We start from the raw sequence: 27715 nt of genomic DNA on the forward strand, positions 1-27715 counted from the left end.
GACCTCCAGAGGCCATACAAAGAGTATCTAACCCGAGGCCCCTTACTAAGTAGCATACATTTACAACATACCTTCTCCAAAAACATCAATATTGAACTCCATATGTATATGGATACATACATGTATTTTTATTAATAAAGGATAAAATAAAATAAAAATGCCATAGATGGGCATTCCCAAAAGCAAAATCCCTTTATGCCCATATATGGGGATTTCTGATGTCATCAATCTCTGGCCCTAACTAGCTCAAAAGCCTGCTTTACTCTGATTTACACCCTACCTTTCCAGATGATGACCTATTGGGTACACACTTATGTCCAAATATAGAAATCCCAAGGCATCAAACCTAAGCTTGGCTTTACTAATTAACATATGTGTCATGCCCATATATGGAGATCCCTGTCCCAATGTTATCAATATTAAAGACATATCTGGAAATGCCCATATTTGGTAATGTCCACATATGGGCATGTTTTGACATAACATAGTCAGGGAACTCCATGTATGGGCATAACATTGATTCTGTGAGTGTGCCATGATTCTGTGAGTGTGCTGAGCTCCTAGGGTTGATACCCTCACAAAAACATGAACAAACTCCCCCCAGAATGACTAGAATCGTCAGAGAAACGCTGTGGTTGGCCAGATTGTCAAGAATTGGCGCGGCGAGGTTGCATGTCACCCTGAGGTCGCATTCCACCCTTGGGTGTCTTACTAGTAATAATAAGGGTAATTGCGACCGTCAGGGAGCAGTTTACTATGAAAACCTCCACCGGCCGTCCGTCCGTCCGTCCGTCACACCTTTGTGACCATCAACAAACGTCACACCTTTGTTGATGTTTAAATCGAAGAGTCTTGGTCAAATACTTCTGTTGGTTTCTGCACTGATCATTTATACAATTCAGCTGTGTTTGCTCGTGTCATCATGATGAGGTCATAAATCAGCCATGCCCAAATATAGATTTTACGGGTTTACATGCTTACTCAGTTATTCGTTATGTGAAAGTCCTACGACGTCTATGATATCTGACATCATCATACATACATTCCCTTTTATGCCCATAAATGGAGATCCCCTCTGTAGAACCAGCCACTGACATCACTGTAATGTCAGGGGAACCAAATCCCTTTTATGCCCATATATGGAGATCCCTGTGATGCCAGGGGAACCAAATCCCTTTTATGCCCATATATGGAGATATGGAGATCCCCGTGTTGCCAGGGAAACCAAATCCATTTTATGCCCATATATGGAGATCCCTGTGATGCCAGGGGAACCAAATCCCTTTTACGCCCATATATGGAGATCCCTTATGTCATCAATATTAAGCCCATATCTGTGAATATCTTTGGGTACCAGATGTCTCCATATATGGTTAAATGGTCCGATATACATCACTGGCCAGAAGACCAAGAAATGGTGCAACCTCGCCCTTTGCTTTTCTCCCTATAGGCATCTTACTGGTAGGTAGTTTAATGAGGAATGCAGTATGGTGGTAGGTAGGTAGTTATGGCCTTTGATGTAAGATTTTCACTTTCTAGGATAACTATATTTGCTATTCCCAGATGATGCCCTTTTAGGGTACCCCTCATGCCCATATATGGAGATCCCCAGGCTTTACTAATTAACATAAGTTTTATGCCCATATATGGAGATCAGTGTCCCAATGTCATCAGATATATGGGCATAAATGGACACAGGCAAACTAGATGGGCTGTATGGATATCCAGATGTGTGATGTAAGTGTTTTATTCCAAATGTGGCACCCCACAGACATATTTCCTGAAACAAAATCCCTTTCATGCCCATATATGGAGATTTCTGATGTCATCAATCCCAGGCCCTGTAAAAAACATGGTTGCTATGGTATGAGCAACTTATGTCTCCATATATGGAGATTCAACTTCAATGAGTAACCATGGCAAACTGTCAACTGCCCGTATGTCTTGATAATTGGTAAAACAAACTTTTGGCCTATTTGTGGAGATAAGCGACCAACGGTCGCTTATCTCCCGATTAGGGAGTCTTACTGGTAATAATCTATCTATAAATGCGACAAATCTCTGTCTGCGTGTCTGTATGTAATCCGCGTATCTCGAGAACCGTTCGTCCCACCGGCTTCAGATTCGGCACGCGCGTTCCCCGCCGCGGCGCGGAGTGCAGTGCCGGGCCTCGACCCGACCCGAAGCGCGGTTTTCCCGAACCGGCGCAAAACGTTCGGAATCTCCTTATGCGGAGCTGATTTTTGACATCAGGCTGTTCCGGAGGAAATCGGCGCAAGCGCTGACTCATTGTGACATCACTTCATAAAAGGCTCTGACATCACGTACACCACATGAGTCAATGGGCATAAATGGACACAGGCAAACAGATGGTCAAAACGGGTCCTATGACAACAGGTATAATGGGGTTTGCATTAAAGGGGCAACCGGCACTGTGGCACAGACAGATACAGAGATCTCCATAATGGGCATAAAATGGATGCAGACAGACAGATACAGATATCTCCATATATGAGCATAAAAGGACACAGGCAAACAGATGGTCAATACGGGTCCTACAGAGATCTCCATATATGGGCATAAAATGGACGCAGACAGACAGATAACTCCATATATGGGCATAAATGGACACAGGCAAACAGATGGTCAAAACGGGTCCTACAGAGATCTCCATATATGGGCATAAAATGGACGCAGACAGATAACTCCATATATGGGCATAAATGGACACAGGCAAACAGATGGTCAAAACGGGTCCTATGTCAACAGGTATTAAAGGGCGGGGCATTCATTCCCTATTTACATTGTTCCCGAGTTGGCCAGGGCGCCGACTAGACGCTCGGCCGCCCATCTCAATATATGGGCATAAAATGGACGTAGACAGACATATCTCCATATATGGGCATAAATGGACACACGCAAACAGATGGTCAAAACAGATCCTATGACAACAGGTATAATGGGGTTTGCATTAAAGGGCGGGGCATTCATTCCCTATTTACATTGTTCCCGAGTTGGCCAGGGCGCCGACTAGACGAAGGGCGGCCGAGCTTCTAGTAATAATAATAAGGGTAATAATAATTGCGACCGTAGGTCGCAGTTACTTGCACTCCTATACTATCCAAACCTCCACCGGCTGTCAGTCAGTCTGTCACACGTCACACTTTTGTCCTGCTCATATCTCCGCAAGCGTTGCCCCGATCCATGCCAACCGTTGCCCCCGGAGCTCCAGGGACCCCCAGGTCACTGGGGGACCCCCAGGTGTAAAAAATGACCAAATGTGCAAAAATGACCAAATGACCACCCCAACGGGGCTGCTCACGGGGAATTCCCGGGGACCACCGACTCCTGGTGCTCCAGAACGGATGCAAAAGTGCCCCCAGTGGAGGACCCCCTCCACTGCAGCTCACATAAAATGCCGTAACTCGGGCTAGGAGCGTCCGGGAGAGCCGGGGCCGGTACCTATTCGTCCGCCAAGGCAGCGCGGAGACCCAACCCCTCATTTCTCACATGGCCCTCTTCTAGCGCCACCATGAGGCCGATTCTTGCAAAACACATTTTTGGACACTGCTCCTACAATTTTTGCCCTAAAATCACGCAAATCGGTACACAGTATGTCTACACTCATTTCATCAACTTGGATCTGTCCCATATTGCGCCACCTTCAGGCCGATTTTTAAAACACATTTTTGGCCACTGCTCCTACAATTTTTGCCCTGAAATCACGCAAGTCGCTACACAGTATGTCTACACTCATCTCATCAACATGAATCTGTCCCATATAGCGCCACCTTCAGGCTGATTTTTAAAAACACATTTTTGGACACTGCTCCTACAGATTTTGCCCTAAAATCACGAAAATCACTACACAGTATGTCTACACTCATGTCATCAACATGGATCTGTCCCATATAGCGCCACCATCAGGCCGATTTTTTCAAACACATTTTTGGACACTGCTCCTACAGATTTTTTGCCCTAAAATCACGCAAATCGGTACACAGTATGTATACACTCATCTCATCAACATGGATCTGTCCCATTTAGCGCCACCTGCAGGCCGATTTTTTAAAACACATTTTTGGACACTGCTCCTACAGATTTTGCCCTAAAATCACGCAAATCGCACAGTATCTCTACAGTCATGTAATCAAAACGCATCTGTCCCATCTAACGCCACCATCAGGAAGATTTTGGAAAAACAAATGTTTGCCCTATTTGTGGAGATAAGCGACCAACTGTCGCTTATCTCCCGATTAGGGAGTCTTACTGGTAATAATAATAATAATAAGGGTAATAATAATAATAATAATCTCATCTCCCGCAGGTTAGTAGGTGGTAGCTGGATAAGTAACAGAAACAACGTTGTGAACTGGGATGCTGAAACAATTGTGCAGCCCCTGACCAGATCAGACACTGGGAAAGCCAACAGGTCTCCTCAGACCACCATCATACCTTCACTACGGTATACACTACTCTTTTGTTCTTATAATCATTATTAACATCATCACCATCATCATCATCATCATCATTATTATTATTCTATAAGTCACCACATCTGTCTGTTCTTGGCCAGACTACTGTAGGCTTGATATGCAAACAGAGTAGGGGTGCACACACATAAACGCACACATGGCAATTTTTGCAAAACACATTACAAAATTGTGCAGAGCAGAGGTGTAAGTAATATCTGTAATATCTCAAACAAAATGATCTGAGCCAATGAAGTCAGTAAAGGGGGGGGGGGGGGAATATTTCAATTACGCATTAGATATAATTATGTATTTATAATACATTGTACTACATACTTCTACTATAAGAACAAGTGGAAGATAAACTAATTATAATCTCACTCTGTCTCTTATATATTTTTTTTTCTGTTTCTGTCTCTCAGAGTTCCTTCTAACTGTGTGAGAAACTTCAACCTGTTAGCATTTGACCTAGATGGAGACCTGGTTAAATGCTATACTGATCATGCTCTTCCTTCTTTTCTTACCATATCACGCGTGAGTTGAATGCTTTTATTTTGTAAATAAGAACATAGAGCACATCATAGTGATACAAATATTTGTGTACTATATTCATGATCACTTATAATTAGTCTCTTTTTCTCTAGGTCTACTATGTGACCCATTATTTCTTCTGGTTTGTTTTTGAACTCTTCCTGCATGTGTTCCTTCTCTCTTCTTTCAGGGTTGCACTTTGTCATTTGATGCCACCAGCAGCAGTAATGAGGGTCTCTATGTTGTCCAGTTGTATATGTTAGACTTTCCCAACCAGTCCATCACCGTCACACACACTGGAGGTGGAGGATATCAGAGCACTTTCACTACCAGCAACTATTTCAACCGTGTACCTCTACAGTTTGTTGTCAAAGGTACACAGCAAAACCTTCGTTCATCTAGAAATAGATCATTTAATTAAATCAATAATGTAACGTAATCTTAACACTTATGTTGCAATGATTTTTTCCGGCCAATGTCCCGCGTTGCCATGGTTACCATAGACTTCCATGTAATTGTGCAATTGTGTAAAAAGTGCACGCCCATGCCTAGATGATGCACCACGTGTGTGCACACTGTTCACAGCTTTCAAACAAAAAAATCCGCTTGGAAATCCGTTCAGGCATTCATGATTTATCAGCCATTATGTTTTCTTCAGTTGTAAACAAACATGGCTGCCATGTTTGAAAGAATGGGTTGGTATGGGGGTTAAACATGCAATTTCGCGATGCCTAATACATTTCTGGAGGTCCAAAAAATCGGCCCAAAAAAAACGGCCCAAACTCGGGAAACTCGGGGTTGGCACAGGGGTAGTACCTTTTCAAACTCGGGAAACTCTGGGTTGGCACCAGATGTGTTAAAAACTAAAGCCAGGATGCCAATGACGTCTGATGATGTTTTCTTTTGCATAGGTCCAGTGTGCCAATGACGTCTTTTTGGGCCGCGATAATAAATAAATAAATAAATACATACATACATACATACAAACATAAATAAATAAATAAAAATCACTCCATACATACACTCCATTGTAAACAATGCTGGAGCAGGGTTTTTTTTTTTTTCTTTTTTTTTTCATTCTCCTGCTGCTTTGGAACCGTTTGTCCGATTAACACAATTATTCTTTCCACTGAATCACAAAGACTGTGTCTGTTTGTGTAATCTATCAGTGGGCCCCCCAACAAATATATATATTTTTCATGAAAAGGTAAGAAGAATAAACAAAATGGCCGGCACCTGGGACTCTGGGCCTATGTTTAATATGGCACCCAATGAGTTAAAATGTTGAATATTTCCCCTTTGTGTTCAGTGGCCGGAGCAGTACCCAGCTCCAGCTGTACAGAGGGACAGTATCTACCCAGGTTCCTGCCTCCCACCCCGGCTAACAGAGCACAGCTCTACACCCCTGTTGGTCACACACTGGAAATCACCATCAACACAGAGGCAACACACTCCACGTGAGTAAAAGACAACAAGACTGAGGACCTCCAGTACACTAAACTGGAGCATTGTGTGTGTGTGTGTGTGTGTGTGTGTGTGTGTGTGTGTGTGTGTGTGTGTGTGTGTGTGTGTGTGTGTGTGTGTGTGTGTGTGCTTTAGTCTATAGCTTGGCCCTGTTATCGTCCCGTTATCGCCGTTATATAATGTTGGTAATTTTGAAAATCAATTGTGACAAAGTCGAAAAACGTTTATTTTTGTTTTGTTTTGATATGATTTAACATTTTCTCTATTTTCATTTTAGGTTTAAAAGTAAAGCCCATGTTCTTGTTTTCCTCACTTTTAATTTGGAGAGAAATCTAATTATACGTTTGTAACGGTCAGGGTACTAATGTATATTTAGTTGTTCTCTCCAAATTAGAGAAAATTGAGAAAAGAGGGCCATTGTCCATGTTTTAGTTTTAAACCTAAAATGAAAATATTGAAAACAGGCACATTTTCTCTAAATGTCTATAAACATTGAAAAGTTACAAAAAAGAAAAATTTTGGTGTAGCCTCAGGATCCAGGTATTGCATTCAAGAAAGAAAAGTTTGGTGTGATTTGAAAATGTCTCTATTTTAATTTTAGGTTCAAAAGTAAACCCAATTCTCTTGTTTTTCTCACTTTTAATTTAGAGAGAAAAAAGTATTATCGGTTAGTACCCTGGCGCAGGTCAGGATATCGTCTTGTCCTTTGCTGTAGATGTCTAAATGTTTCTGCAAATGAAGTCGTTTAGTTCTTCTGAAGGTCTGGACATAAATGTTTATAAAGATAACACTTTTGAACCATGTTCTCTTCTCTGGTGGTGTTGTAGGGTCTCTGAGCTGTTGTTCAGTGGACCCCACAACATGATCCTGACTGGATCAGCACAGGGACAGTTCATCCTGAGATGGACGCCATCACAGTCAGAGGATGGAGAATATCACCCTGTCTGCTTTGTTGCTCAGACCAACAGGTCAGCATCCATTTATGTTATATGTCTGTCTTTCTCTCCATATAATTGTATTAGAGCATTGTATCAGAGAGCACATTACTTGAGAATGGGTCAGAATGTCAGAAATCGATCAGTTTTGTTAATCTATGGTCTAAATCTCAATCTATGATTGTGATTTAAAAAAAATCATTTTGTATTTACATTGCTTTCAACTGATGCAACCTCAAATATAACCCCATTATTAACATTAAGATAACTATATATTTTTTTATGTTTTATCAGTCCGTCCACATATCAGTCGGAGCTTCGCTGTGTCATTATCAGTGTCTCAAATGGTGGGTGAAACTACACCTGTTTACTAATGCACCATATTTCACATTCCATCAGTGATGATGTGGTTTGACAAATTAAATGTGTCATATGTTCTCCACCTGCAGGCTTTCAAGGAACTGTCATGACCTCTGAGCCAAAGGACACGTACGCAAATGGGTCTATGACGGTAGGTACAGGACAAGATTATTATAGTTAATTCTAACTAAATAATTTAAACAAAACAAGAAAAGTAACAATTTCACTTTACAAAAAAAGTAGGTCGGGAGTGGCTTTTACAAAAAATATAACTATATCGATAAAATTAATAAAGTCATAGAGAACATGTCCTTACTTGTAGACTACTTATTTCAAACATAATGTCTCTGTCAATTTTAGGTGTTAGTTTTAACAAAATTACCATACAGAGACAGGATCAAAGTCAAGTAAAATGTCTAACTTTTATATCATTATCTCATAATTACAGGTGGTTCTGCGCTATAAGACAGCCTGGACATCCTGCACAGGTTCAGACACATGGGAGTGTGTTAGTGGGAATGACTGTGGCAGTGAGACCCTACTGGAGGTGAACACGGTGCAGAGCACAGCAGAGTGGTGTCAACGAGAAGGAATCATGACTCGACTGGTTCCCGACAACGGTCACTTCACTATGAAGTGAGTGAAGAGAGATTCACTATAACAAAAACAATGAGACTTTAAATAGCATGTTCATGTTTTACACATTTTATATATATATGTAATCACATAGGAATAGTTAATTGATTATTTGAATGAAATAACAATGCATCTAGTTTATTTCATAACCAATATAGTTTGATTAACTGTTGCACTTCAATTTTCTTCAATTTCTGTTTCTCAATTGCTTCATCTGAAACAATGTCAGAACAATTATGACAGAAATCCCAAACCACTTTAATAATAATTGCGACCGAAGGTCGCATATACTCTGAAGAATCGTGTCGCTTGAGTGTCCGAAGCCTCGTGACCGTCCTTCCGAAGCCTCTGTGATGTCAGTGTGATGTCAGCGAGTTGTGACATCACTTCCTGTACAGGGCAGCTACAATTTCACAGTAATTTTCACAGTAAATATTGAGCAGTAAATTACTGTAATTTCACAGCTGTGAAATGTTAGTAATTTACTGTGATTTAGCAGTATGTATTGCAGTTATTTACTGTAATATTACAGTAGTTGCCTGTATTTTTACACTATTACTGTGAATGTAAGGCTGCTCAGTAGCCAGTAATTTACTGTAAATTTACAGTAAATTGTATCTAATACAGTAAAATATAGTAAATTTGAATTCATAGGCCCATTCCCACTGGGCCAGATAACAGATTAAAAAAAGCTCTTTCTCCAGATATTTTTCCATTCAAAGTGGATGGTAGATACAGATAAAAAATATCTGCCACAGATATTTCTTTTATCTGTGACAGATATTTTTTATCTGTATCTATCATCCACTTTGAATGGGAAAAATATCTGAAGAAAGAGATTTTTTGTATCTGTTATCTGGCTCAGTGGGAATGGGCCTTAACTGTGATTTTACCATACATACACAAACATGCTAAAACAAAAACAAAAAAAATACAACTTCATTCATTTAAACTTTTTATTGTACAATTCCAACACAAAGTGCAACATTTCAAATGGACAAAGAAGAACCACACCAGTCTCTCTTAAAGCCTTTTACTCAGTAGAAGTGTTAAGTCTACAAACACTCCTGGAGTTTGGTCTGGTGTCTGGAGGCACTCTTTTTTAACCAGTTTGAAAACTGGTTGTCATAGACTTTAGTTATTTAGGAGACTGCAACACAGTTTTCCTGTGAAACTCCAGGAGTGATTTTGTGGACTAAAAAAACTTCACCTGACTTTGTATCAGCATGGTGGTGAGTAGATACAACATTTTCTCTTTTGGGTGAACTGTTCCTTTAACTGCAAAATAACTAATCTACTCACCCTCATGCCAGTTGGAACAGAGGTGAAATGTGTCCATATAACACAAATGGAGGTTGCATTCACAACTTGGGGAGAAATGGAGACTGGTTCTCTCTGGCAACCCTCCTGTGTGTTATATGAACACACTTCAGCAGGCACGAAGTATGTGAAGTACACCTCAACATTGCACTCAGTCACATAAGTCCTGAAGGTATAAGGCAACACAGCAGTGTTAAAAACAAAGCTACCTAATGATTACAGTATGCACCTTGCTAACATGCAGGCCGAGACAGAAGAGACAAAAGTGAAAGGGCATCGGCAAAGAATATTGGCAATTTTACATATCCAGATAAGAATAATGGCTGGTGGAGTTGGACAAACAAGAGTAGGGCATCTGAAACACGTATGAGTGTGTCTCATATTGGAGTCCTGAATGCCATCGACCATTCAAAGTCCACAAGTTTTCTCAAATGCGTATGAGTGTGTCTCATATTGGAGTCCTGAATACCATCGACCATTCAAAGTCCACAAGTTGTCTCAAAAGTGTGCTCACGTGTGGGTTGATACCGCCACGCTTCTTCGATTTGGAGCCTCTCTCCCACGAAGCACCTGTAAACAATAAGACAAGACAACAACTTTTCACATAGATATATATTGCATCGTTTATACAAGGCACATGCAGCGGTTCCCCTTTCCCTTAAGTAAACGCTACACCAGGGGTTCCCAAACTTTTGTCTCAGGGTACCCCATAAATATCTTTTTAATCCGAAGCACCCCTACATTATAATTTTCACTCCCAGCACCTTATATTTATAGCATATCTACGTTGTCGGGTGGAAACCTTGTCCAAAACCGTTAGTTTTGTATTTATCATCCATAAAATGTACTAAACTAGTGAAAAGTGATTATGTTGAGAGGATAACGTTGCGATAATAGCCATTTTGGTTAGAGCTGTACTTAAATGATACTAAATATTTGTCCAAATAAATACATTCCAAATATTATCAAATGATCTTGCGGCACCCCTGGACTGCCGTCGCAGCACCCCAGGGTGCCCCGTTACCCACTTTGAAAACCCCTGCCCTACACACCACAGAAAGAAAGTAGTACTGAGAGTAAGTAACATTCAAGTATCAATGTTGCAAGCAATCCAGTATAATGTTTCAGTACACACCATCCTCAGGAGCAGATTGAAGTTGTAGTAGATCGCGAAAACCACAGCTATCCAATAATGATCCCATCGTGTTGTCCCATCACCACTTGTTCTTCAATGGACAGCATCCAGGCCATAGACTTCATTAAATCACCTGAACAGAGATACCCATTATGTGATATTGTAGAGGTGAAATGCTAATTGAACAAGAGTAGAATTTCAATGATCAGCAACATCACAAACTGTGACACAACTCACTTTATTTTGATTTAACGGGCATTTAGGACAATTCTCAAATTAGGGTCAGATTCAGCAATGTTTTTTTGTCTGGGATTTTGAAGGGTTTTTGAAGGTAAGACAGAAATATAAGCCAAATTTAGTCACTTTACTTACACTATTTTTACAACCAGGTTGATGAATCGTCTGGGGACCCCCAGGGGTCCTTGAGGGAGTTCTAGGGGGTCCCCAGCTAAATGATAATTAGGAACTAAATGGACCCTTATTGGGTATGTAACTCAGAACCAAATGGACCCTAACATGTCAATTTTGTTCCCATTTGTACACTCAGAATTAAATTAACATAGATTTTACAATATACTGTAGATTGGGATCTCAGAGATTGATATGCTATTAAATGGGGGGTCTGTAGCCTAATCTTCTCTTATGGGGGTCCCTGGCATTGCTTTTCAAATGGGGTCTACTGGCTTGTCAATTCGGGGGTCCTTGACACGAAAAGGTTTGAGAACCACTGCTGTAGATCAAGACACTGATCAGCTTATGTGAAAAGTAGCTTATGATCATGTAGATTATAATATAAAATCCAGATATCAACAGTACCTTGAACAATCAAGCAGGGGGTGCTTGGTAATTTCTCTGTCCTCTGCACATCGGCGGCTGCGGCACACGCCTGTAAAATAAATAAGACAAGACAACAACCACCTCAATGACCATGCCCAAGAGATCTCAAGCTGACACCAAACTCTCTCCAGGACCTCTAAAACCTTATCTAGAACCTCAATCAATTTGTCAATCACATTAGATCTACTTTGTATTATTCTATGCCAAATTCTATTAACAATGTTAAATTCAGTATAATTAATTTTCATTAGCCTATAAGTATAATACCTTTGGATAAACTCCAGAGTGCACGTGCCATCCTCAGGATACTGCAGACATACTTGTTCTTCAATGGACAGCATCCTTCCAGGCCCAAGGTTTCATTGTATCACCTGAACAGAGATACCCATCGTGTGATATTGTTAAGAGGTGAAATGCTAAATGCATTCCACAATCCACACACACACACACACACACACACACACACACACACACACACACACACACACACACACACACACACACACACACAATTTATTTATGCCCACAGAGTGGTGTATCACTCTGTGGCATGTACTGTTTTGGTACATTAAAAAAAAAAAATCTTTCCAAAATGTTCAGTTTATTTTACTTTAATATTATTTGATGAAGATAAAAAATAAAATCTCTATTCAGACACATTCCAGTATTTTCTGACTTACATTATTTTCTAGGTATGCTTACATTATGATATTAAGGGGGAAAAAATCACCCTATGTCACCCTAATGACCATAATGTCTCACATGTGGAGAAAAGGGGAGGGGCGAGGAGATTCCAACAAAGTCAAAACAAAGTTTTAATGTAGGCAATTAAATATATAGATGTAATCCATGCATAAGGATTTAAGGACATTATACTTATGATGGGATTTCTGACAGAAATTGAATTTATGCTCCTACTGCAGTGGACAGCACAACGTCAGGTATGCTAATAATCAATCATTAATCTGATGGTGTCACCCGTCGAATATAGACCAACTACAGCAGTGGTTCTCAAACTTTTTCACGTCAACAAACCCCAATTTAACACTTATCTGCCAGTGGACGTCCATTTGAAAAGATATACACGCCAGGGACCCCCATAAGAGAAGATTTTTAAGGCTCTGTAGTGATTCCATTTTAATTTCAAGGACCCCCAGGACACCCATTTAATGGCATTTCTATCTCTGAGATGATATATGTTAATTTAACTCTCAGAATGTACAAATAGAACAAATGGACCTGTTATCATTTAGCCAGGGACCCTCTGGAACTCCCTGAAGGACTCCTGAGGGGTCCCGGACCCCACTTTGAAAACCAATGATCTACAGACTCCTGTGTCGTGACGCTTGGCTTGTGTTGTGGATCGGTTGCTTTTACAACAGCAACTTTTAGCCACACTGGAGCATAAAACCTCCCCCGCGGTGCAAATATTATCATTGATATAGTTGAGAACCAAATGGACCCGGCGTAACGCGTAAGGATACAACAACTGACACAAGGATTGTCTGTGGTTCTCAAAGTGGTGTCCGGTCATTATCGCGTCTGGGTGATGACGTTCCAGGTGGTCCACAGCTAAATGATAAGAACCAAATGGACCCGCATTCTTCCCCGCGCGTCGGCTGTATTGAACCGGCGGGGCGAACGTTCCCTACCGCTAGTAAGCAGCCAACATATGACACTAAGCCCCGCTGACGTGAGCCTGTGTCCACACCGAAACCACACAATGGACCCACGTAACTCGTGCGTCGCGGGAGAGCTCCCCGCGCGTCGGTCGGCGAACATTGCGTAGCCGACTTACATAACACTAAAGCCCCATGGACGTGAGCCTGTGAGCGGCACAAACCACACACACACCGGCTTGGCTTACAAGCTCACAGCGCGGCACCGAGTGCCGCCGCTGTGAGCTTGTATATCTGTTATTTAGTTACTTATAACGGTGTGTGAGGGAAACACACATTTAAAATGTTATTACAGACATGAAAAACTTCGGCGGCAGTGCTGCACACAATTTGCTGGAGCAAGACTGATAGCACAACTATAAGGTGGAGGAGAGAAAACTGACTTACCTTAGCAGAGCACTGTTATGAACTTCACACGACTTCTGAAAGCTCCTTTGAATTGAAAATAATTTCATAATTCCATCTTCACCATCAGTTCACTGCTTCTCCCTCTCACAATGGATGAAAATTTGAAATGAAATCCCACAATGCAGCGCGGTTCAAGTTATTTGTTGTGATATCACAATAACATTCTGAACACAATATTTTATTGTGAGATATATTGTAAAGTGTTGTGTAATCCTGATAACAATTTAGAGTACAGTCATTCGTTGTGTTATCACAGAGGATGGTGTGATTACACAGTAATATTCAGAATACAGTATTATATTGTGAAATAATAATGTAAAGTATTGTGAGATCCTGGTAATAATTAACAGTGTATATATGGAGATAGTCCAGTCCATCATGTCATATGGGACTACCGTCATAGAAAGTAGCCATTGTTAGGCCGGAGTCAATGGCTGTCTGTCTGACTGCCAAGTCTGCCATTGACTTGCAGCGCATGAACGCCGCACTGGAGCGTGAAAACCAACAGGCCTGATGGAAAATGATACATGGCCGCAGGCTTTGTGACGTCCCACATCTTATGTGCTGGGCATACTACTAACCGACGCCAAGGACCTCCAGAGGCCATACAAAGAGTATCTAACCCGAGGCCCCTTACTAAGTAGCATACATTTACAACATACCTTCTCCAAAAACATCAATATTGAACTCCATATGTATATAGATACATACATGTATTTTTATTAATAAAGGATAAAATAAAATAAAAATGCCATAGATGGGCATTCCCAAAAGCAAAATCCCTTTATGCCCATATATGGGGATTTCTGATGTCATCAATCTCTGGCCCTAACTAGCTCAAAAGCCTGCTTTACTCTGATTTACACCCTACCTTTCCAGATGATGACCTATTGGGTACACACTTATGTCCAAATATAGAAATCCCAAGGCATCAAACCTAAGCTTGGCTTTACTAATTAACATATGTGTCATGCCCATATATGGAGATCCCTGTCCCAATGTTATCAATATTAAGGACATATCTGGAAATGCCCATATTTGGTAATGTCCACATATGGGCATGTTTTGACATAACATAGTCAGGGAACTCCATGTATGGGCATAACATTGATTCTGTGAGTGTGCCATGATTCTGTGAGTGTGCTGAGCTCCTAGGGTTGATACCCTCACAAAAACATGAACAAACTCCCCCCAGAATGACTAGAATCGTCAGAGAAACGCTGTGGTTGGCCAGATTGTCAAGAATTGGCGCGGCGAGGTTGCATGTCACCCTGAGGTCGCATTCCACCCTTGGGTGTCTTACTAGTAATAATAAGGGTAATTGCGACCGTCAGGGAGCAGTTTACTATGAAAACCTCCACCGGCCGTCCGTCCGTCCGTCCGTCACACCTTTGTGACCATCAACAAACGTCACACCTTTGTTGATGTTTAAATCGAAGAGTCTTGGTCAAATACTTCTGTTGGTTTCTGCACTGATCATTTATACAATTCAGCTGTGTTTGCTCGTGTCATCATGATGAGGTCATAAATCAGCCATGCCCAAATATAGATTTTACGGGTTTACATGCTTACTCAGTTATTCGTTATGTGAAAGTCCTACGACGTCTATGATATCTGACATCATCATACATACATTCCCTTTTATGCCCATAAATGGAGATCCCCTCTGTAGAACCAGCCACTGACATCACTGTAATGTCAGGGGAACCAAATCCCTTTTATGCCCATATATGGAGATCCCTGTGATGCCAGGGGAACCAAATCCCTTTTATGCCCATATATGGAGATATGGAGATCCCCGTGTTGCCAGGGAAACCAATTCCATTTTATGCCCATATATGGAGATCCCTGTGATGCCAGGGGAACCAAATCCCTTTTACGCCCATATATGGAGATCCCTTATGTCATCAATATTAAGCCCATATCTGTGAATATCTTTGGGTACCAGATGTCTCCATATATGGTTAAATGGTCCGATATACATCACTGGCCAGAAGACCAAGAAATGGTGCAACCTCGCCCTTTGCTTTTCTCCCTATAGGCATCTTACTGGTAGGTAGTTTAATGAGGAATGCAGTATGGTGGTAGGTAGGTAGTTATGGCCTTTGATGTAAGATTTTCACTTTCTAGGATAACTATATTTGCTATTCCCAGATGATGCCCTTTTAGGGTACCCCTCATGCCCATATATGGAGATCCCCAGGCTTTACTAATTAACATAAGTTTTATGCCCATATATGGAGATCAGTGTCCCAATGTCATCAGATATATGGGCATAAATGGACACAGGCAAACTAGATGGGCTGTATGGATATCCAGATGTGTGATGTAAGTGTTTTATTCCAAATGTGGCACCCCACAGACATATTTCCTGAAACAAAATCCCTTTCATGCCCATATATGGAGATTTCTGATGTCATCAATCCCAGGCCCTGTAAAAAACATGGTTGCTATGGTATGAGCAACTTATGTCTCCATATATGGAGATTCAACTTCAATGAGTAACCATGGCAAACTGTCAACTGCCCGTATGTCTTGATAATTGGTAAAACAAACTTTTGGCCTATTTGTGGAGATAAGCGACCAACGGTCGCTTATCTCCCGATTAGGGAGTCTTACTGGTAATAATCTATCTATAAATGCGACAAATCTCTGTCTGCGTGTCTGTATGTAATCCGCGTATCTCGAGAACCGTTCGTCCCACCGGCTTCAGATTCGGCACACGCGTTCCCCGCCGCGGCGCGGAGTGCAGTGCCGGGCCTCGACCCGACCCGAAGCGCGGTTTTCCCGAACCGGCGCAAAACGTTCGGAATCTCCTTATGCGGAGCTGATTTTTGACATCAGGCTGTTCCGGAGGAAATTGGCGCAAGCGCTGACTCATTGTGACATCACTTCATAAAAGGCTCTGACATCACGTACACCACATGAGTCAATGGGCATAAATGGACACAGGCAAACAGATGGTCAAAACGGGTCCTATGACAACAGGTATAATGGGGTTTGCATTAAAGGGGCAACCGGCACTGTGGCACAGACAGATACAGAGATCTCCATAATGGGCATAAAATGGATGCAGACAGACAGATACAGATATCTCCATATATGAGCATAAAAGGACACAGGCAAACAGATGGTCAATACGGGTCCTACAGAGATCTCCATATATGGGCATAAAATGGACGCAGACAGACAGATAACTCCATATATGGGCATAAATGGACACAGGCAAACAGATGGTCAAAACGGGTCCTACAGAGATCTCCATATATGGGCATAAAATGGACGCAGACAGATAACTCCATATATGGGCATAAATGGACACAGGCAAACAGATGGTCAAAACGGGTCCTATGTCAACAGGTATTAAAGGGCGGGGCATTCATTCCCTATTTACATTGTTCCCGAGTTGGCCAGGGCGCCGACTAGACGCTCGGCCGCCCATCTCAATATATGGGCATAAAATGGACGTAGACAGACATATCTCCATATATGGGCATAAATGGACACACGCAAACAGATGGTCAAAACAGATCCTATGACAACAGGTATAATGGGGTTTGCATTAAAGGGCGGGGCATTCATTCCCTATTTACATTGTTCCCGAGTTGGCCAGGGCGCCGACTAGACGAAGGGCGGCCGAGCTTCTAGTAATAATAATAAGGGTAATAATAATTGCGACCGTAGGTCGCAGTTACTTGCACTCCTATACTATCCAAACCTCCACCGGCTGTCAGTCAGTCTGTCACACGTCACACTTTTGTCCTGCTCATATCTCCGCAAGCGTTGCCCCGATCCATGCCAACCGTTGCCCCCGGAGCTCCAGGGACCCCCAGGTCACTGGGGGACCCCCAGGTGTAAAAAATGACCAAATGTGCAAAAATGACCAAATGACCACCCCAACGGGGCTGCTCACGGGGAATTCCCGGGGACCACCGACTCCTGGTGCTCCAGAACGGATGCAAAAGTGCCCCCAGTGGAGGACCCCCTCCACTGCAGCTCACATAAAATGCCGTAACTCGGGCTAGGAGCGTCCGGGAGAGCCGGGGCCGGTACCTATTCGTCCGCCAAGGCAGCGCGGAGACCCAACCCCTCATTTCTCACATGGCCCTCTTCTAGCGCCACCATGAGGCCGATTCTTGCAAAACACATTTTTGGACACTGCTCCTACAATTTTTGCCCTAAAATCACGCAAATCGGTACACAGTATGTCTACACTCATTTCATCAACTTGGATCTGTCCCATATTGCGCCACCTTCAGGCCGATTTTTAAAACACATTTTTGGCCACTGCTCCTACAATTTTTGCCCTGAAATCACGCAAGTCGCTACACAGTATGTCTACACTCATCTCATCAACATGAATCTGTCCCATATAGCGCCACCTTCAGGCTGATTTTTAAAAACACATTTTTGGACACTGCTCCTACAGATTTTGCCCTAAAATCACGAAAATCACTACACAGTATGTCTACACTCATGTCATCAACATGGATCTGTCCCATATAGCGCCACCATCAGGCCGATTTTTTCAAACACATTTTTGGACACTGCTCCTACAGATTTTTTGCCCTAAAATCACGCAAATCGGTACACAGTATGTATACACTCATCTCATCAACATGGATCTGTCCCATTTAGCGCCACCTGCAGGCCGATTTTTTAAAACACATTTTTGGACACTGCTCCTACAGATTTTGCCCTAAAATCACGCAAATCGCACAGTATCTCTACAGTCATGTAATCAAAACGCATCTGTCCCATCTAACGCCACCATCAGGAAGATTTTGGAAAAACAAATGTTTGCCCTATTTGTGGAGATAAGCGACCAACTGTCGCTTATCTCCCGATTAGGGAGTCTTACTGGTAATAATAATAATAATAAGGGTAATAATAATAATAATAATCTCATCTCCCGCAGGTTAGTAGGTGGTAGCTGGATAAGTAACAGAAACAACGTTGTGAACTGGGATGCTGAAACAATTGTGCAGCCCCTGACCAGATCAGACACTGGGAAAGCCAACAGGTCTCCTCAGACCACCATCATACCTTCACTACGGTATACACTACTCTTTTGTTCTTATAATCATTATTAACATCATCACCATCATCATCATCATCATCATTATTATTATTCTATAAGTCACCACATCTGTCTGTTCTTGGCCAGACTACTGTAGGCTTGATATGCAAACAGAGTAGGGGTGCACACACATAAACGCACACATGGCAATTTTTGCAAAACACATTACAAAATTGTGCAGAGCAGAGGTGTAAGTAATATCTGTAATATCTCAAACAAAATGATCTGAGCCAATGAAGTCAGTAAAGGGGGGGGGGGGGGGGGGGAATATTTCAATTACGCATTAGATATAATTATGTATTTATAATACATTGTACTACATACTTCTACTATAAGAACAAGTGGAAGATAAACTAATTATAATCTCACTCTGTCTCTTATATATATTTTTTTCTGTTTCTGTCTCTCAGAGTTCCTTCTAACTGTGTGAGAAACTTCAACCTGTTAGCATTTGACCTAGATGGAGACCTGGTTAAATGCTATACTGATCATGCTCTTCCTTCTTTTCTTACCATATCACGCGTGAGTTGAATGCTTTTATTTTGTAAATAAGAACATAGATCACATCATAGTGATACAAATATTTGTGTACTATATTCATGATCACTTATAATTAGTCTCTTTTTCTCTAGGTCTACTATGTGACCCATTATTTCTTCTGGTTTGTTTTTGAACTCTTCCTGCATGTGTTCCTTCTCTCTTCTTTCAGGGTTGCACTTTGTCATTTGATGCCACCAGCAGCAGTAATGAGGGTCTCTATGTTGTCCAGTTGTATATGTTAGACTTTCCCAACCAGTCCATCACCGTCACACACACTGGAGGTGGAGGATATCAGAGCACTTTCACTACCAGCAACTATTTCAACCGTGTACCTCTACAGTTTGTTGTCAAAGGTACACAGCAAAACCTTCGTTCATCTAGAAATAGATCATTTAATTAAATCAATAATGTAACGTAATCTTAACACTTATGTTGCAATGATTTTTTCCGGCCAATGTCCCGCGTTGCCATGGTTACCATAGACTTCCATGTAATTGTGCAATTGTGTAAAAAGTGCACGCCCATGCCTAGATGATGCACCACGTGTGTGCACACTGTTCACAGCTTTCAAACAAAAAAATCCGCTTGGAAATCCGTTCAGGCATTCATGATTTATCAGCCATTATGTTTTCTTCAGTTGTAAACAAACATGGCTGCCATGTTTGAAAGAATGGGTTGGTATGGGGGTTAAACATGCAATTTCGCGATGCCTAATACATTTCTGGAGGTCCAAAAAATCGGCCCAAAAAAAACGGCCCAAACTCGGGAAACTCGGGGTTGGCACAGGGGTAGTACCTTTTCAAACTCGGGAAACTCGGGGTTGGCACCAGATGTGTTAAAAACTAAAGCCAGGATGCCAATGACGTCTGATGATGTTTTCTTTTGCATAGGTCCAGTGTGCCAATGACGTCTTTTTGGGCCGCGATAATAAATAAATAAATAAATACATACATACATACATACATACAAACATAAATAAATAAATAAAAATCACTCCATACATACACTCCATTGTAAACAATGCTGGAGCAGGGTTTTTTTTTTTTTCTTTTTTTTTTCATTCTCCTGCTGCTTTGGAACCGTTTGTCCGATTAACACAATTATTCTTTCCACTGAATCACAAAGACTGTGTCTGTTTGTGTAATCTATCAGTGGGCCCCCCAACAAATATATATATTTTTCATGAAAAGGTAAGAAGAATAAACAAAATGGCCGGCACCTGGGACTCTGGGCCTATGTTTAATATGGCACCCAATGAGTTAAAATGTTGAATATTTCCCCTTTGTGTTCAGTGGCCGGAGCAGTACCCAGCTCCAGCTGTACAGAGGGACAGTATCTACCCAGGTTCCTGCCTCCCACCCCGGCTAACAGAGCACAGCTCTACACCCCTGTTGGTCACACACTGGAAATCACCATCAACACAGAGGCAACACACTCCACGTGAGTAAAAGACAACAAGACTGAGGACCTCCAGTACACTAAACTGGAGCATTGTGTGTGTGTGTGTGTGTGTGTGTGTGTGTGTGTGTGTGTGTGTGTGTGTGTGTGTGTGTGTGTGTGTGTGTGTGTGTGTCCGTTATATAATGTTGGTAATTTTGAAAATCAATTGTGACAAAGTCGAAAAACTTTTATTTTTGTTTTGTTTTGTTATGATTTAACATTTTCTCTATTTTCATTTTAGGTTTAAAAGTAAAGCCCATTTTCTTGTTTTCCTCACTTTTAATTTGGAGAGAAAAACTAATTATACGTTTGTAACGGTCAGGGTACTAATGTATATTTAGTTGTTCTCTCCAAATTAGAGAACATTGAGAAAAGGGGGCCATTGTCCATGTTTTAGTTTTACACCTACAATGAAAATATAGAAAACAGGCCCATTTTCTCAAAAATAAAATAAAAAAATAAAAATAAGTTAGGTGTATTCTCAGGATCCAGGCATTTCATTCAAGAAAGAAAAGCTTGGTGTGATTTTGAAAATGTCTCTATTTTAATTTTAGGTTTAAAAGTGAACCCCATTTTCTTGTTTTTCCTCAGAGAGAAAAATATATTATCGGTTAGTACCCTGACGCGCGGGTCAGGATATCGTCTTGTCCTTTGCTGTACTATGTATAAATGTTTCTGCAAATGAAGTCGTTTAGTTCTTCTGCAGGTCTCGACATATAAATGTTTATAAAAGATAAAGACTTTTGAATCATGTTCTCTTCTCTGGTGGTGTTGCAGGGTCTCTGAGCTGTTGTACAGTGGACCCCACAACATGATCCTGACTGGATCAGCACAGGGACAGTTCATCCTGAGATGGACGTCATCACAGTCAGAGGCTGGAGAACATCACCCTGTGTGCTTTGTTGCTCAGAGTCAGACCAACAGGTCAGCATCCATTTATGTTATATGTCTGTCTTTCTGTCCATATAATTGTATTAGAGCATTGTATCAGAGAGTAGGCCTACTATATTACTTCAGAAAGGGTCATGTCAGAAGTAAAATCTATGATCTAAATCTCAATCTATGATTGTGATTTTTTTTTTAATCGTTGTGTATTTACATTGCTTTCAACTGATCAACTGATCAAATATAACCCCATTTTTAACATTAAGATACGCATATTTATTTTTAATGTTTTCTCAGTCCGGCGGCCAAATATCAGTCGGAGCTTCGCTGTGTCATTGTCAGTGTCCATGGTGGGTAAAACTACACCTGTTTACTACTGCACCATATTTCACATTCCATCAGTGATGATGTGGTTTGATGAGGCTCAAGTTAAATGTGTCATCTTTATGTTCTCCACCTGCAGCACATGCTTCTACACCCGCACCAATGTCTCTTACGTCAATGTCTCTTACGTCAATGTCTCTTACGTCTCCAACCGAAGCAACAGTCACAATCGCACTCCCCACAGCAACAGTCTCACTTAGCTACACCCCTGGGTCTCGTAAGTGTGATTCTTTTTCCAATCACTGTCATGTTGTAACTTACAGTCACCAATACCATTTTAAATGTAACTTAAAACCTCATGTGGAAGGTGCCACTACCATTTTAAAGGAATCCATTGGTGAGTTTTAATAAATGGGTCCATTGTGTGCAACCACGGATATCTGAAGAAGTAACGGAGGTTACCGGTATAACTGATGTTGAACTTTAGCTCTTAGATTTGCTATTTTTGATTAGCCAAAGTATAAAATATGGTTTAAGTGGTTAAAATTGTGGCTCTATATTAACACATTTTACTCTGGACCCACCGGTTCCCTTGGCTTAGAGGAAGACAAAAAACACATTTTGATGTCCAAAACAAACACTATCTAAGTGTCTTTTTTATGGAGGCCTTAATAAGGCTTTTCTATAGCTCTACTCAACAACAACATCATTCTACTAATTATTTCTATTCTACTTCTACACTATTCTAAATCTGTGATATTTGACAGAAGGGGCGGCATAGCTCAGGGGTAGAGAAACTGGTATTAGAGCACGAAGGGTATAAATCCCGAAGGGTTCCCAGTTCGAATCCGCGCTCCCCCTGAGTTAATGTCGAAGGGTCCTTGGGCAAGACTCTGAACCCCTAATTGCCTCCGGTGAGTAGGTTGGTGCCTTGCATGGCTTCCTCCACCACCGGTGTATGAATGTGTGTGTGAATGGGTGAATGTAATGCACAATCTATGTAAAGCGCTTTGGATTAAAAGCGCTATATAAATGCACCATTTACCATTTACCATTTACCATTTGACCTGTAGGTGGCACCAGCGGCCTGAGAGTGAGAATCCTCTCAAAGACTCCTTTGACCAAAGAAGACATCAGGACAACAGTTCTACCAAAGGTAATAATTAGGCGGCCCTCAAACCTATGTTGTACCAGCCGACTAATATGCCCATATATGGAGATCTCTGTATCGTTCAGTCCGTGTCCCTTTGAAATAGCACATCCATGCAGCAGACCTACAAAGTAAGCTAAAAGTACAATATTTATTTTGGATCCGAGATGCAGTGGAGTAGAAGTAAAAAAAAGTATTGGAAATTGTAAATACTAATAGTAAAGTAGGCTAGGCTACAAATACCTTAACATTGGCTACAGTATTTAAATGTATTTACACCAATTCAATTCAATGATTCGAGCTTTATTGGCAAAGACTCCTTTGACCAAAGAAGACATCAGGACAACAGTTCTGCCAAAGGTAATAATTAGGCGGCCCTCAAACCTATGTTGCACCACCCGACTAATACAGTATGCCCATATGGAGATCTCTGTATCTGTCAGTCCTTGTCCCTTTTATGCCCACAGCTTTGTAGTTTCAGTGCATTTTTCAGCTTGGGGTAATGGATTATACAATCTTTGAAGACGCTTCGCATCGCGTTTCCATGTGGCAAAACGGGAGAATCCTCAAAATGTGTGATGTCATCATGGCTCACATGGGCTCCTTCACGTTGACCCAACTGGATTGCACAGCTCTACATGTGTTAGTGAAGTCTATTGTGAAATAACCCACAGTTACATAAATTCTGCCCTGACATCTTGGCCCAGAGCGGCCCACGTACCACAACCGGCATGAACCGAACAATGTACAGGCCCACAATGCGTTGAGGCAGCAACGCGTTGTATCCGATGTTATATGTTTGGGTGGGATTCCTGGCCGGGCCACAGTATAGCCTGTGATTGGGCTACTATAGGCCGGTATTCAGATGATAGACAAGCCAGCCTCTCCACTTAAACGGGGGCCCACCAGGCATATGCCCGGTATGCCTGCCCAGTCCACCCAAGTCCCAAGTCACTTAGTATAACACTGGTCAAGTAAAGTGAAGTACAGTAGTGTCCTGGACTGGTTAGGGGTGTAACAATATAGTACCTGCATCGAAATATCGCTTTTAATAAAAATAAAAAAATAAAAGCATATCGACATGAAAACAGCTCAAATCGAATCGTAACGTTTGACTTTGTATTGAATCGAATCGGCAGTGCAAATAATCGATTGTATCGATACTACCTACTTGCGCATTGTATTTAGCATTTTTAAGAAGAAAAAATGAAAAGGAGGGGTTTGATTACTTTTCCTTTCCTTATAGCTACGCTGGTCTATCGATAAATGTGTGTAATCTCTGTGTTCATGTCAAGGTGCGGGTTTGTCTATGTGTTCAAATACAATGTCCAAGTATTTGCCAGATAATCACTGTTTTTTTATTATTATTATTATAATTATTGATTGAAGAATTTATTAGAAGTTTGCAATGGAAAAAAGTACAGTTTCATGACAGTACAAGGTCAACTAAAAGGAGATCCTAGAAAGCCAAGGCTTTATTTCCACAGGAACCACACTTTAAGTACTTTATCTGGGATAACTTCAATTTCAAAAGCAGAAAAAGCATTTACTTATTTATATGCATAATAATATATGTTTCCCTTAAAAACCTATACTATCCACACTTTTCACACAGATTTAATTTATTTGCTAAATAGTTACTATATTGATTTTAAATCATTGAATCGAATCGTATCGTATCGCCATGAATGAACCAATATCGTACATGTATCGTATCGTCAACCATGTATCGTGATATGTATCGAATCACTATTAAAATGTATCGTTACACCCCTAGTCCTGGTAGATTAATCACCTTTGGACCACAAGGTCATGGGTTTGATCCTGTCAACATGGCTGCCATGTAAAAGGTATAGCATATTGTGTATTATTTAAGGGAGGGCATATTTTTAACCAAGCAAATCACGCAATAAAGCAACGTACAAACACACAGACACGCTATCATAACTAGGGATGGGTATCGTCTGCGATTGCATGACGTCGATACTATCGGGTATCGGTTCGCGTAAAAACGATGCCTCGTTTCGATACTCTGGAACGCACCCCTGGCCGATCGCATCTGTGACAGTTGCCGACAATAGCCTATAATGTTTATTATTATGATGATTATCCAATGTCATACTCTCCGCTCCGCCGCACTGTGTGATCATCATCATCACCGCTGTAGCTGCGGTAGAGCAGTTTAACTTAAATAAAATGTATCGAAAAGGGTATCGAAAAGGGTATTGTATCGATTCCCAGGTATCGAAAAAGGTATCGTATCGATTCAAAGGTGAACGATAACCATCCCTAATCATCAGTCAAACATAATGCAAAACTATTTCTCCAGCTTTACAAACAATGCAAACACTCTCTAACCCATTCTTACATAACAATTGTGTTCTTTCACCTGCAGCTTAAAGAGGAACTGGTCAGACATGGGCTGCCAGCAGACATCATACTGAAGCTGATCAATGTTCAACAGAAGCTGTGACAACTTCAGCTACAGCGCCCCCTTCTGGTGGACCTCTAGTGTTGGCCCTGTGACTTGACATAATCCATGGAGCTTGGAGAGAATGTTTTTATTTGACTTATTATTAATTTTATTTACTATTATTACTTAATTTACTTACACGTGAACTTAGTAGGCTAGCATGAGGTCAGCTGTGAATGGTGCACCAGCTGTGATATAGGCTACAATTAGCCAGTAGCTATGCCCCTCCCAAAAAGCTTTTGTCCAATGCTAGTTTAGGAACCTTTACTAACTGGCAGCTTGCCAAGGCAAGCTTGCCTTGGCAAGCTGCAGGTTGCTAAGCTAGCATTGGACAAAAGCTTTTCGGGAGGGGCATAGCTACTGGCTAATTCATATAATTATACAATTTGTCTAATGGGATTTTGGTATGATGAGATTTTTTCTTTTTAATACAATAGGCCTACCTACATATTTCTATCCGCTTATGTATTAATGGGACATGGTGGCCAAACTTCTGTGAAAATTGTAATCTTGAAGCAAATAAAATGAAGATTTTAACCCTCCGCCCCTGATTTCTCACATGCCCCTCTTCTAGCGCCAACCATGAGGTTGCCGACCTGACGGTCGCTTATCTCCCCATTAGGGAGTCTTACTGGTTAATATTATGTATGGTTTAATTTTCATACCTTAAAGTGGCAATATGATTTGCTAACAAAGGAATATGAATCAAGGGCCATTCTTTCACACACATGCAGGTAAAAGCAACAAAATGTTGACGTAACATCTTAGTTTGATAATGAAAGCATTGAACTTTTTCTTTCTTATTTTAATTACTATTCCTTGTAGGGAAAATCACGCTCTTTCGAACGACCGTCATTTCGACCGGAGGTTTAGCGACTCACTCCACGGAGGTTAGGGTGAGGGTGAGGGTTAGAGTCGGGTGTTGAAAAGATGACATGTAGTAACAGCGACATGCTCCCTTCCTTGTACAAACAAATATCTGATGCCAGTGAAATGCTCTTCCATTCATACTGGGATCGAAGCTCAATAAACCTCAGCATTTGTGCTTCGGTCCCTGCAGGGATGTTGCACCAAATTCTGGGCCCTGGGTACATGGATTCACTGCGGGCCCCCATGAATGTTCTTCATAGGGGGAGGGGGTTTAACCCATTGGAACGCATTCTTTTTTGGTTTAACTATTGAAAAATAGCAGATATACAAGCTCACAGCACGGTACCGAGTGCCACCCTGCGAGCTTGTATGTGCTATTTCTTTTTTTAAATAGTGAAAATGTGTCATTGAATGTTTCAAATCCTTCTGTTTCTATGTCAGTTGTTCTCAGACCTTTTCATGTGAAGGACCCCCAAAATGATATGTATTTGGCCACGGACCTCCATCTCAAAATATTTAGTTCCAGGGACCCCCCAGAAGCAAAATCTGAGCTACAAATGTTCACTTAAAGAATACATTATATTCAAAGATTTGCACACATTTTCACGACTTTTCAAAAATAGCAGATCTACAAGCTCGCAGCGAGGCACTCGGTGCCGTACTGTGGGCTTGTATATCTGCTATTTTTTTTATTGTATATCTGCTATTGTATATCTGCTATTTTTGAATGACAGACACATAGAACACAGTAACACAGTACTATGCAGAAGATATCATCAGAAAAAGTCGTAAAAAAAACACAATGCAAAAATCAATGGTATTTACAGGGTCAGGGGGAGGTATAGTATAAGGATATGCAAAATAGATAGTATTTACAATAGAAAGATTAGGGAGGTAAGGATGAGCTTTTTGTTTTCATTTACCAGATAGTCGGGTCATTTAGGTCAGTTCCGTGGCCGTGGAGAGCAAAGGTCCATTTCTCAATGGATTTGTCTAGGAGGGTTATTAAAAAAATTTGGCCGGCGTGTATTTTTAAAAGGGGCGGGGACATTTCTTTAGAGATCAAAACCTTTTTCAAAACCTGGTTTCCGGAAGATTAGCCAATTTGCCACCCATATCTACAGCTACACAAACATTCAGATTGAAAAAATAATAATAAAGTGCTCATTATAGCCC

Source organism: Nannobrachium achirus (assembly GCF_963921795.1).
Source record: "Nannobrachium achirus genome assembly, chromosome: 14".
In the NCBI taxonomy this organism is placed as follows: Eukaryota; Metazoa; Chordata; class Actinopteri; order Myctophiformes; family Myctophidae; genus Nannobrachium; species Nannobrachium achirus.